A 16,223-nucleotide genomic window follows, 5' to 3' on the forward strand; every position below is an offset into this window, starting at 1 on the left:
ATGTTCACGGTTTTTTTACTTCAGGGGGAAACTGCTATTGGCCCCAGTTGTTCGGGTGACGCGGTTCTTCATCATCCTCGCTATGAGGGCTCTTGGCCTGGTCTTCGTCCACGCTCTTACTCGCCGCCTTGATCACCCAACATTTACGGTTGGTGTGAGTAGTACATTTGTTTTGGGTGCTTTGTATCTGACAGGGCCTCTCGAGTATTTTGTCCAGCGTGGTCGGGACGTCCTGATTTCCTGTAAAAGGCTTATTTCTGGATCCAGGCCTGGAGTTGCTGAATCCGGCATTAACTATCGTGTCATCGGCTTCACCACTGCTGTGTCAACGCTTGTTCTTGTTGCGTCATGACTTTCCGTTACTGTCTTCGACTGTGGAAGTGTCAGGGTTTGAAGGAGGGTTGTTCCGACAGGCCAGCCAAGTATCCTCACCCGTGCAATGGTGGGTCATGAGAGAGGTAAGGGCAGCTCGTCCTCGGCCTTTCTTGTCTGAGCGTCCGGGCTAGCCATTCGCCTCGTATGTTGTTGTAGAAGGAAGCTAATGCCTCGACATTTGAACAATCAACAACCTGATTTTTCTTGGTGAGGAATCTATTCTAGAATTGTCGTGATGACTCGTCGGGTTGTTGGATGATGTGGCTCAAGTCATCGGACCCACGCAGTAACGTCCAAGATGCGACACTATCCATATTTGGGACGAGGCCTTAATATGGGTAGAGATGCATCTCGGCATTTCACAAGTACATAAACCATTGCAGATACATTTATGAAGAGATGAGTATATGGATTAGTTTACACTTGCCACAAGTTAAATTACAAGTCACACAACATTTATTTCAACCATTCAGAAGACAGGGCCCGTCTACGAACGAAATCAAAAGATAAAATGCAATGAGTGTGTCTCGCTATCCGAGGAAACGACCGAGGCCTTCTACTCATCGGGGTACGTCACGTACATGCGCCTGCCCTCCTCATCAAACTCCCACTCGAGCTGCGAAGCATCGAACGCCTCTGGATCTGCGGTACGAAAACGTGTGGTATTATAGTAATTCGTGAGCCATGGGGACTCAGCAATCTCGCGACGAGGATATCGGGACGAATCAAGTTATTTAGGTAAGACTTGAAAAAGTGGTGAGGTTACTGCAACACTAAGCATATTTAGTGGCTAACTTTCGAGAACATAATTATAATTGAGTGGGCTACGCATAAATGGTTGAGAGGTAGCAATGATCAAGAAGTGATCCTGAAAACCTACTTACGTTAATCATAACCTCACCATCTTCTCAATCGGAGTAGAAACTCGAGAACAGACACATTCATGATTACGCACACAGTTGGCATAATTTAATTAAGTTTACTTCATATTTTCTATAACCGGATGTTAAACAAATGTCCAAGTTGCCACATAACCGTGGGCACGGCTTTCCAAAAGATATTAACCCTGCAGGACTGCTCCAACTAGTCCATCACAAACTACCACAAGCTATGTAGGAATCCTTGACCACGGAAAACCGTGATCTCCTCGGATCCCTGATGGAAAACGTCAACCTTGAGAGAGCCCAAAGTATCCTCGGAATCGTGATGCACAAGATACATCAAGAAGGGTAAAACAAATCTAGCAAGACCGCCCGACGTGGCGACGACCCCGATAAGAGCCGCCTATCTCAGTCATAAGACACGTCAGATAAGAGACGCGTACATTAGCCTGACAAAAAAATCACCCAAGTTGCCCTAGGTTGGCCCCACACAGTGCTATGGGTTGGACCAACACTCATGAGGAGGATTTGCCCAGGGGTTGATTAATTTTCCTAGGGGTAGCTATTCCTATGCTTTTTAATTATTAAGTTGTTTAGCAAATGGAGTACCAAGGTTGGGTCTTGCCAGACAAGTTTTGAACCCAAAATAATTTATCAAGGGTATCCGCATAACAACCCCAAGTGTGTTAGGAGTGCTCAATATTAAACATAACACCTGTAACCGAAATAGTATGACAAAAGTGAAACAAAACACCGAGCAAGAGGCCAAGCCTTCTGCCTTCACAAGGTATATATGTGCATTAATTTAAATGGAAATAATAAGATGATATTCCAAATATATATGTCAACACATGGATCAACCTGCACCAGCAACTAGCAACGCTATAAGAAGGGTTGAGCAAGCGCTAACTTAGCCAATCAATATTTTGCTCGGATGTGGAGGGTTAGAGGATGTATCATGGCATTTTTGGAGGCTTGATATTCAGGTGGTAGGCAGCGATAAATTAACAATAGAAAATGAGACAGCTAAGCATAACAAAATTAGAAATGATATCAATGTCACGATTATCTTGCGTGGCACTTCTTTCGAGGAATAAAACTCTTGCTCTTCACGTACGTTCTAAATGGGATCCTCGTAGTTGTTTTCAGCACCCGATGCTACCCGAAACAAAATACAACATTCAATGAACACACAACCATGGCACGATGCTATATGATGCATGAATATGATGTGAATGAAGCATGGCAATGCTAACTAGTCATCTTTCTCATGCAATTATTTAGTTATTAACATTCTGGACAGGGCCTCAAGATTAACTATTTGGGCATGCATGAACATGGCAAAAATGAATGCATCACAAGAAAACGATACAAATGCATATAAAGAACATCGCAAACCGAGTTACGGATCTCTCGAAACTCTCAGTACAAGGTACGGAAGGTAACGATGATAAAATAGAATTTCAGAGAGGCTATGGGCAATTCCTTGCCATCCCAAGTATGCCACTAGATTGTTCACGAAATTCTAGGTTAAATAGACCTAAAGTTCATGCAAAACAAAGGGGCACAACTCTCACAAAGCACAAAATAATCCAACAAACATCTGTCCAAAAACAGCAAGATACCGCTTTGTTCATATGAAAACTAACAACTAGAGCCACCTATCATGCTCAACCAAGACATGGATATGAATCTAACAAAGAGTACAATAACCTCTGGATAACAATAACATGGATAGGATCATGGATCAATGGCAATCAAGCTCACAACATGGCAAAAAATTATAACACATTAAGACTTAGAGAAAATATCAGTTTTACACTAGCAGGTTTATCATGATATCATGTTGATAGCAATAAAATCTATTCTACATTAACTTTCATGGCATGAAATTTAACAGGGTAATAGAGTGCAACAACTCCTACAATTCACTCTTACTAACGATGAGCTAATACTGCACATAATCAATAATAGCATCCACTCAACATGGCATGATGAATAAGCAAATTCCCACACTTAGCCAAATTTTCACAAGGTGAATTCACAGTAGTTTACATCAACATGGAATGATTGACAGGAAGAATAGCTAAGATGCAAAACCTATTTTGCAAAGTAATGGCTCCATTTCACAGAGGGCAACATGCTCTTTAATTCACAGTAAAATGTACCACCACAAAGAACTTGTAGATGCTTGATAATCATCATGGCAACACAACTACTTGAAACAGTTTTCACACTTAGTCATATTTCAACATAACCAAAACAACAATATGGAGATGACATGTTCACATCAAGGAAACCATAAATATATAGATTTTTCATGGCAAATAAAAATACGAGGTCCTAGTACTCCGAGAACACTACAACTTTCATGTTGACAAGTTTACCAAACGATACAAGGATCAAACAATAAAAAATAAAAAATGTCATCTTAGCACAAAATAGCATCCACACAAACTTGCTCAAATGACCAAACTAACACTACACATGGATTCATTGGATTTTTCTATCCCAAATTCATACTCCCTCCATCCCAAAATAAGTGTCTCCACTATGTACTATCTCTAGTATAAAGTTGTGCTAAGATTGAGACATTTATTTTGGGATGGAGGGTGTATATCATTAGCCTATGTTACAGTAAAAAAATCAAGCCACACACACTCACATAATTTGCTACATCACATATATCCTAAGACATGCCAAATTTGGCATATTCCAAAACTAGACAAATCCAGATTCGACTGCCTACCATAAATGGCATATTCCAAAACTAAAGAAGTAAAAATAAATAAAAACAACATAATAACTCAAAGGGGGTCCCACTGGTAGTCTCACCAGGACCCCTCAGTGCATGACAAGTGGGTCCAGGGCCCATTGTCAGCCTCACATAAAATATGAAAACGAAAATGCAAAAGGGGCACACAAATGCAAAAGGTGCTCAAGCGAGGTTCGGACCTGAGACCTCTTGGGCTTGCATACATAACGGTGCTCTGCTACAGATGAAGCATCCTACAAAACTGCTGGGCTCTCGTCTTCCCTCAGACAGAGAAGAAGAGCCGACAACAGAGGGCGCAGCGGTGGGTTCCGGGGCCAAAGAACCCCGGCGGGAATGCGGGATCAGAGTTTTGGATTTCGTCCGAAAAAAATAATTTTTCACCGATTTTTGTCAATTTCGTCCTGGCCCGGTATCTGTGTGTACCGGCCCAAATTTTTCGGCCCATTTTGAATTCTTGGTCCAGCCCACGGTACAGCACAGCCCACTAATCCCTCCCTGCACTATATAAACATGGCCTGTGCCCTCACAACCTTAATTTTGGATCCCCAATTTCTCCTGCCGGCGGCTGCCAGTGAGTTGGAGCAGCTCCGCATCCTCCCATCTTCCTCCCACCCTCCTCCCGTCTTCCTCCCACCCTCCTCCCATCTTCCTCCCGCCTAGCCGATGCGTCCATGGAGCGAGCGCCGCGCGTTCCTGACGCCAGCAGCATTGGCTGACGTTCCAGCGGCAAGCAGCAGCGGCTTCCATTCACGGCGGCAAGCGGCAAGCAGCAGCCAACAGGAGCGCGCGCATGGGGGCAGGGCTGGCTTCTGATTTTGTCTGCTGATTCAAGGCTTCAGGAGCTTCTTTTGCATTTCAAATTTCTGGGAAAATTCGTTCAATTTTCGTCTAATTTTCGTTCAGTTTTCGTCCACAAGTTCAAATTTTAGTTTGTGCTTTTCGTCCGAAGTTTTCAGAAAAAATCGAAAAAAACGAATTTCGCCAATTTCGTTCAGCAGCGGTAAAAATTGCAAAACGAAATCCAAAATTCTGTGCGGGATTACGCAGGGATTCTATTACTGGGTCTATCCTGGAGATCTAGCGCAGCACGGTGGGACACAAAAGCTTGTTGCTCCCGTCCATGGTGAACAGGAATGGCAGCGGGCGCGAACGACAAGGGAGAGGCACATACGCGGAGCTGCTAGCGGGCGCGGCGAGGCAACCGTGTGCGCGGGCGAGGCGATGCACATCAAAGGAAGCATCATAGCACCTATCTTGGCATGCCATGAAGGACGAACGTGGGAAACTCGGATCTGCAACTACGGCGCTGACAGGACCTTCGAGGGATGGGGAGGAGGAGAAGCTCACCGCAGGGTTGTTGCTGGAGTCAAACCATACTGCGGTGACCGGAGACGGAGGGATGACGCGGCTAACAAAGGTGGGGATGATGCGCACGGAGCACCCGGTCCACGAAGAAAACGTAGTCGAGGCCGACGATGGAGAAGCGGGGCTGTGCATCTATCACCCAGAATCTGTCGAGGACGACGACGCGGGGAGGTATGACATGCTGAAGAAGAGCCTGGTGCCTGACACCCGCGAGGAAAACGACGATCTCCGGCGATCTTCCCTGACTCTCCCTGAATGTCTCTCTGAATCTCTCTCACATACACATAAACTGACCAGTAGGGCGATAGCAAGGTAGGGAGTTGGTGGCTGCACGAGGAGGGAAGGGGGAAACCCTAGGAGAGGCGCGGACGTCGAGGGGATAAATAGGGGAGCGAGGAACTGTACCGACCACGACGTATGAGAGGAGGGGGAGCGTGGCTGGTTTCGCTGGATTGAGATGAGGCCCAAGGTGGGTTGTGGCTCATGGGCCTGTGCGGTGTTGCTGACTGCTAGGAGAGGAAAAGCCGAGGGCACTGGCTTTCTTTCTCACGGGAAAACCTTTCCTATTTTTATTAACACAGAAACTGCAACACCTCTCACAAAAAATAGAGGAAGGGTTTCAGGAAAATAAATATGTTTTCTACTCAAAAAAATATGCCCTATTTAATAAAATTGGTTTGGAAATTTTTAGAGACACAAAATAAAATGCCCTTCTGGACCAACTAGCACGGATTTTTGCAAGTTTAAAATAGCGGGAAAAATAGAGCAAGCCTGAGAATCTCTAAATGACCAACATGATTTTTCTAAAGAATTTGCAACATTTTAAAGGAGGTGTTGGTATAACAGTATTTCATCACATCACAAATATTTTGAATTAAAGGGAGAGAGAGAGAGAGAGATTAAGCATTGAAAGGAAGGTTTCACTCATGGACCATAAATCTTGCAAGCACATCATACAACAACATTTCACTCCAACCAACACAAGCAACAAGGAGCAATAAAATAAAATGCATGTCATGATGATATGATGCTATGATGTATGAGGAGATAACAAGCAAGTGAAATTCATGAGCACCAAATCTTATTAAGCCAACAAAGTGCGATGCAAACAAGGTTACACATGGTAGTGGAACCACGGTTGGACTTGGGTTGTTACGCGGGTGGCCGGACATTAGTGTCCTGAAAGTTGTCTCAAAAGGCATCTTCGAGATCCACCCAACTCCCAATGGATGTTTCGAGGAGGATGTTCAACGAGTGCCTAGATGGCCCTTTGAGCTTTAGTGGTAAGTACTTGATTGCGTGGAGGTCATCTCCACAAGCCATGTGAATGTGGACAAGGAAACCTTCAATCCATATGGCCGGGTATGTTGTCCCATTGTACTGCTCGATATTTATGGGTTTAAACCTATTGAGAAACTAATGTTGCACCACCTCATCCATGAAGCACATCGGGTGAACGGTGCCCCTTATCCGAGTTGTATCGTGCTAGAGATCAGACGAGATCTTACTGTGCTGTTGATCCCGAACTCCATCGAACTGATTGGGTAGGGCTTGGTAACTATCTTGTCTCATGGGGGTGCGACTCCTAGATCCGTATATGGATCGTGTATGTCCTACTTTAGACTTAATGTCCTGTCGCAGGTCGAATGGGTCTTCAGGTTGAGCTGGTTCCTTTCTCATGTTCCATCCTCAAGGAGGGCGGTCTGGTTGATCGTCTTGTGTGAATATGGGTGGTGCGGGCTCCAAGGCATCGTCCTCGAATTCTAGCAACAAGAGGCAACACGGGTAGCTTTTAGTTTGTCCCTATCTTTCTTGTTCGTACCCCTCTTTGGCGGCCAGGACTTATGTCCATCTCTTAGTGATAGAGTCATATTCGGCTTTGAGCTGCCTCTGCCTTAGCTTAAGGCTCCGTGCAGTGGCTATGAGTTGCCGCCTTCATACTTCTTGATCTAGTGGGTCCTCGGGGATGATGAAATCCTCGTCTCCCAAGTTGTCTGACTCCTCAGTCGAAGGGGTGTAGTTTCTATCTTCGGAATCGCCAAGATCCTGAGGCTTGTCCATGTCCATGTAACCTGGTAGGTCGGGGTCATACTCGTGGTTTGCAAGTTTTGGGGATTTAGCAGAATTTTCTGTATCTTCAGGGTCGAGGTTATCTCTGGTTCCTGATGTCTACTACACAACTTTATTCTTGTAGACTATGTTGGGCCTCCAAGTGCATAGTTTTGTAGAATAGTAGCAATTTTCCCTCAAGTGGATGACCTAAGGTTCATCAATCCATGGGAGGTGTAGGATGAATATGGTCTCTCTCAAACAACCCTACAATCAAATACAAAAAATCTTGTGTCCCCAACACACCCAATACAATGGAAAATTGTGTAGGTGCACTAGTTCGGTGAAGAGATGGTGACAGAAGTGCAATATGGATAGCACATATAAGTTTTTGGAATATGAAAATATGAAAACATCAAGGTAGCAAGTGTAAAATAACAACCAAAATGTTGTGTAAATGCTTGGTAACAAGGCCTAGGGTTCATACTTTCACTAGTGCAATCTCTCATTAATGCCAACATCTAGAATCATATGATCATCCCTTAATGTGCAACAAAAATAAATCCAAAGCGGAGAATAATAAGATGAAATTGGTGTAGGTAGTAGAACCACCTCAAAGTTATTCTTTCTCATCAATCTTTTGAGCTGTTCCTATAAGTGTCACAAATGACCCTAGAATTCGTGCTAGAATAACACCCATGATACATATCAATTAACCCTAATGCCACATAGATACTCCAATGTCACCTCAAGTATCCGAGGGTAAATTATGCAACATGCACCAAACAATTTCAGATCTATCATATTCAATCCAATACAAAGAAATTCAAGGAGCACCCCAAGATTTTGATCGGAGAACATAGTATGAAAACTTACAATCAACCCGTGCGTATAGATCCCCAAGGTCACTGGAATCCGCAAGTTGATGCCATAACATATGTCAAGTGAATCACTTGAATACCCTAATGTCACTACGAGTATCCACAGGCAAGACATACATCAAGTGTTCTCAAACCTGAATATTTAATCCAACATAACGAGATCTTAAAGTGAAAGATTCAATTCATCATAACCATATCAAGGCACAGACACCATATGACCCAACTGTATTAACAAAGCCCGTGATACATCAAGATCATGACATCTCAAGAACACGAGAGAGAGAGGTTAAACACATATCTACTGGTACAAAACCTCAATCCCAAGGGTGAACTTCTCCCTCCTCGTCATGGCCTCCGCCGGGATGACAAAGATGGCCATTGGAGATGATTTCCCCTCTCCAGCAGGGTACTGGAAAGGCTCCATATGGGTTTTTCATCGATACAAAGAGTTGCGGCAGCAGAGCGGAAGTTCTCTCTTTATTTCTCGGGTTTCTAGTATACACACACACACACACACACACACACACACACACACACACATATATATATATAAATGATTTTTGAGCATTGGAATCGTGCCAAACGGAGCCACGTGGCCCCCACAAGCTATCAGGGCGCGACCTAGGGGGTTGGGTCCTGTTGGCTTGTGGCCACTGGTGGGTCCCCTTCGGTGGTTCTTCGCTCCAATATTGCTTATTTCCTCCAGAAAAAGTTATAAAAAAGTATCGGCGATTCCGAGAAATTTCATTTTCTGCACAAAAACAACACCATGGTAATTCTGCTGAAAAGAGTGTCAGTCTGGGTTAGTTATAAATAAATCATATAAAGTGCATCAAAACCATAAAAAAGTATTGTAAACATAGACAAACATGCCATGAATACTTCATAAATTATCGGTACGTTGGAGACGTATCAGCATCCCCAAGCATAATTCCTACTCCTCCTCGAGTAGGTAAATGATAAAAGAAATAATTTACGAAGTGTGAATGCTAGCATAGTATATAATTTTGATCAATGATAATTCCAATCACTTTTGTAGCATCATAACTAGCAACTTTTTCATAAAAATCATCATGGTTGAGTAGCACTCAATTCACATGTCATGGTTCAAATGATGCATTCTCTTGAAACACAACATCATATGTTCTTAGTCATCAGTCAATTTCGATGCATCATCAAGTCTAAGTAAGAGGTCCACATACTCAATTATCATATAATCTTCTATGATTGCTAATACCCGAGGCATATTTTTAGAACAAACAACATCCGTCGAACAGAGTGAAAGATATGGGCTTAAAGTTTCGCCTCCCAACATACTTATCATAAAGATAATTGTCAACAATAAGGAATCATGATCAAGTATATTTGACTCGATATAAATTTTTGGGTCTTTCCCCACCAGAAGGTGCTCCCCAACAAATAGACCAAGGTTAGAATAAGAAGTTGACTCAACATGAAAGTAAATAGATTATCCCTTTGTAGAGGGAAGCAGGGATTTACAGAGCTGCCAGAGCTCATTGTTTTAAAACAGAGATGAATATGTAATTTGGGTGTTATGCCTTTCATGTCAATATTACGACAAGAGTTTTCAATATCTTCCATGCTAATCAAGAATTGAAATTTTACTCCCCCTCCAACATTCAATCACATTCCATGGTTAGCTGTATCCACGGGTTCCCTCCAAACAATCAACTTTCTAGGGGGGGTTCTTGTGTATTTATTTTTGTATTATGTAGGACTGGGAATACTTTTTACCAGCCTGTCTCATGCAATGACAAGTGACTAAACACTCATCTTGAGAATAACTTGCTTAACATGGGACATAATAACTACCCCGTCGCTCCATGAGCGGTACGAGCACACAAAACGAATGTTTATTTGAATGTTGAACCTAACTACAGAGTTGCGCCGCACGCAAGCGTTACTGTGCGGAGGCTCTTATATATATGTGTGTCGCTGTCGAAAAGACGGAAAAAAGTAATGGAGAGAGCATGCAGACAGTCCTTGCGTCCTAGCACACTAAATCGAGTATAGTACTAGCTAGAGGCAGAGATTGCAACGGTAACTGGCCCATGCATACGTCCAAGCGTGGGAAAATAAAGTAATCTAAGTACTTTTGTATTAGTGGCGATGATGGTTTACCTAAGTAGTAAGATCCCATATCAACATGTGAAAAAATGATTTATCTCACAGATTAATAATTTGATTGGAGATTCGTCTCCACCATTAGGTTCGTCTCGACGAGACCTTCAAAATAAGATCTCATGTTGATATGTTTTGTTGATTTTTTTTTCGTCGCTCCTAGTTGCCACATTTATGTCATCATAGTTGTCATCTTACGGGTGTGCAGTTGTCACAAAAATTATAATAGTTATCGAGACAATAATTTTATACTTTTTAAGTATTGAGTGTTATGTGGAGCCAAAAAATGGTTATTAAAGCACTAACAATAAGCAAGTAAAATGCATGAACGAGCACAAGCACAATGAATCAAGTTTTTTAATGGGGTATATCGACGTTGATAAACCTGATAACCAAGTTAATTTAATGTGAGAGCTATGTGACAAATAATATGACAAGTAAGTGATAATAATCTGGTAAGTACCGACGAAAACAAAAGTTATCGAAACATACCGACATGTGATCTAGTTTTGATGATCTCGTCGCAATAAAGCCAGTGATGAAAACGGATCATTAATTGAGATAACTGTTTGTGAGATAAATCTTTTTATAAATACAACTCCGTTAAGCGAGCTCTCCGAGTTGTGTGCATCCACCGCACGGGAAAGCGGTTGTACATTGAGTGCAGTTTAGATTTTCCCTTTAAATTTTATCTAGTGACTAATTATTTCATAAAGTCTCACACGCATCATAGCAGAGTATGACCATACACGGTGGCAGATTAAAAATAGAAGGGCACAAATGAATAGTACTAACTACTAATACTACACTACTACTCGAGAGGCACGGTAAATATTGGCACACTACCTCACACTACAGGTGCAAATTGCACCTCGGTGTAGCATCTAAGCATGAAAGCTAATTAGAAGGAATATGTGACTAAAACGGTCTTTGTGCATGAAAGCGGAACCGTGTGCATGCGGCCGCCGCACGGGAGGGATACTATGCGCACGCTGTAATATAGATTTTTCCTTGAACGTTTAGAGATGTCACATGCAAATTTACTTGGATTGGTAGTGAAATACCATATATAGGTAGGTATGGTAGACTGTCATGGAAGAAACTTAGCTCAAGGATATGGATAAACAAGTAGTATTTCTACTTAGTACGAAGTTTTAGCTAGCAAAAGGTTCTAAACAAGCACCACATGTTGAAGGATCCATAACAATATAATTTCTATGCAAATATATCCAAACATAGCCATTATGTTATGTTCCTTGTCCAACTTCAACTAGTTGATCAAGTATGAAAGTAATTAAGGGTTATTCACATTCATAAAAGATGTCCAAGATAATATATTTGTATGTGAATATTCTCTTTCTTACACTAGTCATTCATGAATTACTCATATGACCAATTTGCTGATCGTCAAACTTCAATAGATTTTACTTTATAAACTAGATGTGAAGCTGCTACTAAGCATAAAGCACATTGATAATTTCATATTGATGATATTTCATTCATTCATAATTTACTCTTAGGATATAAGTGAAGCACAAGAGTAAACATCAAACTACTCTCAAAAGATATAAGTGAAGATCAATGAATAGTCAAACAATTAAGTAGCTATGTGAGGACTTGCTACTGCAACAAAAGACCTTCCAACAGTGCCAGAAACGAGCGTGCTGCGGGAGACTATTCTTGTCTTCATACTCCTCAACAACGGCACCGGGAATCCTTCTGCTACGGCTATGCCTTTAGGGACTTCCTTGGCAATTATGCAAAGGATTCCCCCGTGGCCTTGGAGCCTTGCGTTGGTGTTCCCTCAAAGCGGAAAGGGTGATGTAGCACAGTGGTGGTAAGTATTTCCCTCAGTTTTGAGAACCAAGGTATCGATCCAGTGAAGAATATCACAAGCACCTGCACAAACACAAAGAGCTTGATCCCAATGCTATGAAGGGGTTGCCAATCCCTTATAGATTGTTTGCCAAGTGAGAACTGAAACCAACAAAGAAACAAAGCAAAGTAAAAGCAAAAGTGGAAACGATAGGTGTGAATAGACCCGGGGGCCGTAGTGTTCACTAGTGGCTTCTCTCATGGAAGCAAGTAGACGGTGGGTGAACGAATTACTGTCGAGCAATTGATAGAACCGCGCAAAGTCGTGACGTTATCTATGACAATGATTAAATCTATAGGCATCACGTCCAAAACAAGTAGATCAATACTTTCTGCATCTACTACTGTTACTCCACACGTCGACCGCTATCCAGTATGCATCTAGTGTATTAAGTTCATGAGAACAGAGTAACGCCTTAAGCAAGATGACATGATGTAGATGGACAATCTCATATCTACGATAAAAGCCCATCTTGTTACCCTTGATGGCAACAACACGATGCGTGCCTTGCTGCCCCTTCTGTCACTGGGAAAGGTCACCACACGGTATGAACCCAAAACCAAGCACTTCTCCCATTGCAAGAATCATAGATCTAGTTGGCCAAACAAAACCCAAGACTCGGAGAGACTTACAAGGATATAAAAATCATGCAAATAAGAAATCAGCAAAGACTCAAATATATATCATAGATAATCTGATCACAAATCCACAATTCATCGGATCTCGACAAACACACCGCCAAAGAGGATTACATCGAATAGATCTCCATGAAGATCATGGAGAACTTTGTATTGAAGATCGAAGAGAGAGAAGAAGCCATCTAGCTACTAACTACAGACCCGTAGGTCTGAAGTGAACTACTCACGAGTCATTGGAGGGGCGATGATGTTGATGAAGAAGCCCTCCAACTACAAAGGCCCCTTCGGCAGGGCACTGGGAAGGGTCTCTAGATGAGATCTCGCGGAAACGGAAGCTTGCGGCGGTGGAAAAGTGTTTTCGTGGATGCCCTGATTTTTTCTGGATTTTTAGGGAATTTATAGGCCAAAGACCTAGGGCAGGGGAGCGCCAGGGGGCACAAGCTTGGTTGCCGCGGCCTCCCCCCTGACCGCGGCAATAGGGCTTGTGGGCCGCCTGTGGGGCCACTAGCTTGGCCCTCAAGCCTCCCGATGTTCTTCCGTTCTGGAAAAATTCATTTCGGGGATTTTATTCCGTTTGGACTCCGTTCCATAATCAGATCTGAAAAGTGTCAAAAACACAGAAAAACAGGAACTGGCACTTGGCACTGAGTTAATAAGTTAGTCCCAAAAAAGATATAAAAGGTAAACAAAACATCCAAAGTTGACAAGATAACAACGTGAAACCATAAAAAATTATAGATACGTTTGAGACGTATCAAGCATCCCCAAGCTTAACTCCTGCTTGTCCTCGAGTAGGGAAGTGATAAAGAATGAATTTTTGATGCTTTCATGCTACCTAGCATAGATGTCCTTTGTAACTCCTCTTATGTGACGTGAATGTTCAGATCCATTCGATTCAAAACAATAGTTTGCTTTTGACGTGGAGACAATAATAATTCAAGCAAACTAGCAAGGTAATCATGAAATTTCAAAATAACAAGGCCAAAAGAAAGTTATCCCTACAAAATCATATAGTCTGGCTATGCTCTATCATCATTGCACAACGAATTTAAATCATTCACAACCTCGGTATTGGCCAAGTAATTGTTTCCACACCTTTACTTTCTCAAACTTTTTCAACTCTCATGCAATACATGAGCGTGACCCATGGTTTTAGCACTATAAGTGGTGTGGAGTGTGGTGGAGGTTGCAAGACAAACAAGGAGAAGATGGTCACATTAACTAGGCATATCAATGAGCTGTGGAGATGCTCATCAATAGATATCAATGTGAATGAGTAGGCATTGCCATACAAATGATGCACTAGAGCTAAGAGTATGTGAAAGCTCTTAAAGAAAACTAGTGGGTGTGCATCCAACTTGCTTGCTCATGAAGACCTAAGGCAAATTTGAGGAAGCCTATCATTGGAATATACAAGCCAAGTTATATAATGAAAATTTCCCACTAGCTATATGGTGGTGACAAAGCGAGAAACTCTCAATCATGAAGATCATGGTGCTTAATATGCACAAGTGTGGATAGGTGGTAGCATTGTCCCTTCTCTCTTTTTTCTCATTTTTTATGGGCTCTTTGGCCTCTTTATTTATTTATTTTTTAATTTGGCGGGCATCTTTGGCCTCTTTTATTTCCTCACATGGGACAATGCTCCATCAATGATGATCATCACACTTACAACTCAAAACTTAGAGCAACGATGACTCTATATGGAATGCCTTCGGTAGTGTACCGTGACAATGATCTAGCATGGCATGGACATTAATGGAAACATCATGCTAGCTATCTTACGATCATGCAATGGCAATGTAGACGTGGTGGCACATGTCATGGTGGTAGTTGCATGGCAATATATCTCGGAATGACTTTGAAAAAGCCATAGTAGGTAGGTATGGTGGCTGTTTCGAGGGAGGCTAATGGTGGGTTTTGTGCACCGGCGAAAGTTGCACGGCACTAAAGAAGATAGTGATGGTGGATGGTGAAAGTGCATCTAAACCATGGACTCAACATTAGTCATGAAGAACTCATATACTTGTTGCAAAAGTTTTATTAGTAATCGAAACAAAGCATTCAACGCATACTCCTAGGGGAAGGGTTGGTAGGTATAAACCATCGCGCGATCCCGACCGCCACACAAAGGATGACAATCAATAGACTAATCATGCTCAGACTTCATCACATAGCGGTTCACCATACGTGCATGCTACGGGAATCACTAACTTCAACACAAGTATTTCTAGATCCACAACACCTTACTAATATAACTTCAATATTACCAAAACCACAACTCAAAACTAGTTGAGATGAATCAAACTTCTCTAACTATTAAATGCACATGAAGGTGGAATTTTTCGTATCCCTTTGGATAACTACCCCTTTTGAGACTAATTTCAAAGCATAGATCAACTACCAAGCCACGCACCGCCGTGCTGTAAAAGATATAAGTGAAGCACATAGAGCAAAAGCAACTAGCTCAAAAGATATAAGTGAAGCACATGTGAGCTGAATTGTCTACCAAAGGATATAAGTGAAGCTCGACAAAATCACGGTGAGTGCATGTCTCTCTATCTAGGTGTGCAGCAAGGATTATTGTGACACAAAAAAAGACTCCTACGATACAAGACGCTCCAAGAAAAACACATAACATGTGGTGAATAAAAATATAGCCCCAAGTAACGTTACCGACGGATTGAAGACGAAAGAGGGGATGCCTTCCCGGGGCATCCCCAAGCTTAGGCTTTTACGACATCCTTGAATCATCTTGGGGTTCCTTGGGAATCCCCAAGCTTGAGCTCTTGCCACTCTTTATCTTTTTGTCCATAAGAACTTCACCCAAAACTAGAAAACTTCACAACACGAAACTTAAAAAGAAACTCGTGATAACATTAGTATAAGAAAGCAAACCACCACTTCCTTAGGTACTGTAGCAAACTTAAATTCTACTTATGTTGATGTTGGTTACTGTATTTTCAATCTTCCATGGTTAATACCCCCGATACTATCCATAGTTTCATCAAAATAAGCAACCAACACAACAAAAACAGAATCTGTTAACAGCAGACCTGTCTGTAGCAATCTGTATACTTCATATACTTTTGGTACTTCAACAATTCCGAAAAATTACGATAGTCTGGAGAATTTGCATAGCAATCAGCAGAAAAAAGAATCAACTCAAAAGCTCTTACAGAAAAAATGAAAATTCTTTTCGTGAGCAGAAAGTTTCTGTCTTTTCCAGCATGACCAAAT

General features: G+C 42.1%; 1 long non-coding RNA gene across 1 annotated transcript; it reads right to left on the bottom strand.

Moving 5' to 3' along the window:
- Positions 1-745: 745 nt before the first annotated feature.
- LOC123444099 lies at positions 746-5,759 on the bottom strand. The gene is made up of 2 exons (XR_006630942.1): positions 5,380-5,759; positions 746-1,017 (listed from the first exon to the last, which is right to left on the bottom strand). It is a non-coding gene; the product is annotated as an uncharacterized LOC123444099 (long non-coding RNA).
- Between the last annotated feature and the right edge of the window lie 10,464 nt (positions 5,760-16,223).

This window comes from Hordeum vulgare, chromosome 3H (genome assembly GCF_904849725.1).
Source record: "Hordeum vulgare subsp. vulgare chromosome 3H, MorexV3_pseudomolecules_assembly, whole genome shotgun sequence".
NCBI classification, from domain to species: domain Eukaryota; kingdom Viridiplantae; phylum Streptophyta; class Magnoliopsida; order Poales; family Poaceae; genus Hordeum; species Hordeum vulgare.